Source organism: Grammomys surdaster, unplaced genomic scaffold, assembly GCF_004785775.1.
Source record: "Grammomys surdaster isolate TR1022 unplaced genomic scaffold, NIH_TR_1.0 125973, whole genome shotgun sequence".
Lineage (NCBI taxonomy): Eukaryota > Metazoa > Chordata > Mammalia > Rodentia > Muridae > Grammomys > Grammomys surdaster.
Window position 1 is genome coordinate 2,496,478 of NW_021620790.1, and position 3,444 is coordinate 2,499,921.

Consider the following 3,444-nt stretch of genomic DNA (forward strand, 5'->3'; position numbering starts at 1 on the left):
CTTGGCAGTTTTATAGTATATCCCTTCCATTTAAGTAGCACATATGCTTCTTTTTTCATTTTTCCTTTCTTTCTTTCTTCTTATCTACCTTCCCTCCTCCTTTCCTCTTTCCTTCCTTCCTAACAAGGTCTAGCTATATAGACCAGGATTACCTAGACCTCATGATCCTCCTGCCTCAGTCTCTCCAGGACTACATCAAACACTAAGCTTCACCTATTTTAAAGAATGTTTATTTTTCTGCAGACATGGTCCAGCTGCTTCCCAGGCAACTGGTAACCACCTGATTTGGGATGAGCCTGCCTTGCTAACGTGCCAGAGAGAACTTCGCTCTGTCACCCCATCAAAGACTTTTCTTCTAGGGCTAGATTCAGAGACTAGCCTCTGGTATTTGAGAGGTTCTGTCAGGTGATCTGTAACACAGTGACTGAGTATGGATCATTTGAATGAGGCAACTCAGGGGAAAGACCACTCAGAAATGTTTAACAATGTGAGTGATCCGAAGGGTCCACCAACCAAGAATGCCTGCCTGGAGCAGAATGGGAGCCCGCTAGGAAGAGGAAGGCTTGGGAGCACAGGTGGAAATATGGAAGGCGTGCCTTTAAAACACTTGGGCCATCTCATGAAAACCAACCTTAGGAAAGGAACCATGTTACCAGTTTTCTGCGTGGTAGAACATTATGAAAACGCCATTGAGTATGATTGCAAGGAGGAGCATGTGGAATTTGTATTGGTGAGAAAGGATATGCTTTTCAACCAGCTGATAGAGATGGCGTTGCTGTCTCTAGACTATTCACACAGTTCTGCTGCCCAAGCCAAAGGGCTCATCCAGGTTGAGAAGTGGAATCCAGTTCCACTGTCGTATGTGACAGATGCCCGGATGCCACAGTGGCAGATATGCTTCAAAATGTCAATCATGTGGTCACTCTCAAAATTCAGTTACACAGTTGCCCCAAACTAGAAGACTTACCTCCTGAACAATGGTCGAACACCACAGTAAGGAATGCTCAGAAGGACTTGCTGAAAGATACGAATCAGAGTTCTCACCAAGAAGTGCTCCCTTTCACAGAGTATGATCTCCTCCATTGTGAACAGCATGTACTATGCAAATGTCTTGGCAGCAAAATGTCAAGAATTTGGAAGGTGGTACAAACATTTCAAGAAGACAAAGGATATGATGGTTGAAATGGATAGCCTGTCTGAACTATCCCAGCAAAGCGCCAACCACGTCAATTTTGGTTAGCAGCCTGTCCCAGGAAACACAGCTGAGCAGCCCCCACCCCCTGCCCAGCTCTCCCATGGCAGCCAGCCATCTGTCTGGACCCTTCTTCCGAACCTGCACCCTGGGCTTGTGTCAACACCTATCAGTCCACAGCTGGTCAACCAGCAGCTGGTGATGGCCCAGTTGCTGAACCAGAAGTATGCAGTGAACAGACTCTTAGCCCAGCAGTCCTTAAACCACCAATACTTGAACCACCCTCTCCCTGTCAGTAGGTCTATGAACAAGACTTTGGAGCAGCAAGTTTCCACGAATACGGAGGTCTCTTCCGAAATCTACAAGTGGTTAAGGGATGAACTGAAACGAGCCGGAATCTTGCGCTCGTGGCTTTTAACCGAACTCAGGGATTGCTTTCTGAAACCCTCCGAAAGGAAGAGGACCCCAAGACTGCATCTCAATATCTGCTGGTAAACCTTCAGGCTATGCAGAATTTCTTACAGTTGTCGGAAGCTGAAAGAGACCGGATATACCAGGATGACAGGGAAAGGAGCTTGAACGCAGCCTCAGCTATGGGTCCTGCCCCACTGCTCAGCACACCCCCAAGCCGCCCTCCCCAGGTGAAAACAGCTACCCTTGCCACTGAGAGGAATGGGAAGCCAGAGAACAATACTATGAACATTAATGCCTTCATTTATGACGAGATTCAGCAGGAAATGAAGCATGCTAAAGTGTCCCAGGCACTGTTTGCAAAGGTTGCCGCCACAAAAAGCCAGGGATGGTTGTGTGAGCTGTTGCACTGGAAAGAAGACCCTTCTCCAGAAAACAGGACCCTGTGGGAGAACCTGTCGATGATCAGAACATTCCTCATTCTGCTTCAACCTGAGCGCAACGCCATCAATGAGCAGAAGAGCAATGCGGTGCATCACCATGGCGACAGACCTCCCCACGTAGTCCATGTTCCAGCGGAACAGATACAGCAGCAATAGCAGCAGCAGCAACAGCAGCAACAGCAGCCACCACCACCACCTCCACAGCCACAGCCGCAGCCCCAGGCGGGCCCCAGGCTCCCCCCACGGCAGCCCACCGTGGCCTCATCCGCAGAGTCCGATGAGGAAAACCGGCAGAAGACCGGCCACGAACCAAAATTTCCGTTGAAGCCCTGGGGATCCTTCAGAGTTTCATCCAAGATGTGGGCCTGTACCCGGATGAAGAGGCCATCCAGACTCTGTCGGAACAGCTGGACCTCCCGAAGTACACCATCATCAAGTTCTTTCAGAACCAGTGGTACTACCTTAAGCACCACCGCAAGCTGAAGAACAACTCCGGCTTGGAGGTGGATGTGGCCGAGTACAAAGACGAGGAGTTGCTTAAGGATTTGGAAGAGAGTGTCCAGGATAAAAACGCCAACACCTTTTTTTTCAGTGAAACTAGAGGAAGAGCTGTCCGTGGAAGGGAGCACAGATATTAATGCTGACTTGAAAGACTGAGAGAACAGTATTATTTTCAGCCGCACCACTGGTATTTCCTAACAACATGAGAAGTCCACCTTGTGTTCGCTCAGAAAAACCTTCATCATTTATTGTTTGGCCAATGAATCTTCGGAAAATTGCACAAACACGAAGTTGGAAAGACAGAACAGACTGCACCCAAGGTTTTCCTCTGTTTTACACAAACTGCTTGGCAGCCCCAGGTGAAATGTCAAGGATTGTTCGGTAGAATTTATGTTCCAGGGCTACACCCGTGTGTTGTACCCTGTCAGCATGATACCAGAAATTGGTTTTCCTTTTGATTATTATTATTCTGGAGCCTCAAATAAGCATTATAACTTCTGTGATTATGATTGCCTTTTTTAATTATTATTATTTCTGTAACACTCCACACTAGTCTTTGGAAACTGGCCCCTTATTTTAAAGAGAAAAAGGAAAAAAAAAAGAGAGAGAGAGTTTGTTACTCGATTATATATTAAAAAAGAACTATAGACTGTGGAATGCAGTTTAAAGATGACATATGCCAACAAATGCCTTGTATTATATGGCACTGCCATAATTAAAATTTGTTTTTTATTTTGGAAATAAAAGTTCACTGTAATTTTTTTCATCCTCATTGTTACATGATTTTTTTTTTAAAAAAAGAAAATGTAAAACACAGTTTAGTCGTGTTATTTATTTATAGATCCTGCAACATAATGTCATAATTAAGTTTTTTGGAGATTTCTGTTAAATGTAGTG

The 3,444-nt window shown here is 45.7% G+C and overlaps 1 pseudogene; it reads left to right on the forward strand.

The window, feature by feature from the left end:
• Positions 1 to 430: 430 nt before the first annotated feature.
• On the forward strand, positions 431 to 2,703 carry LOC114609469 (annotated as a pseudogene).
• Positions 2,704 to 3,444: the final 741 nt, after the last annotated feature.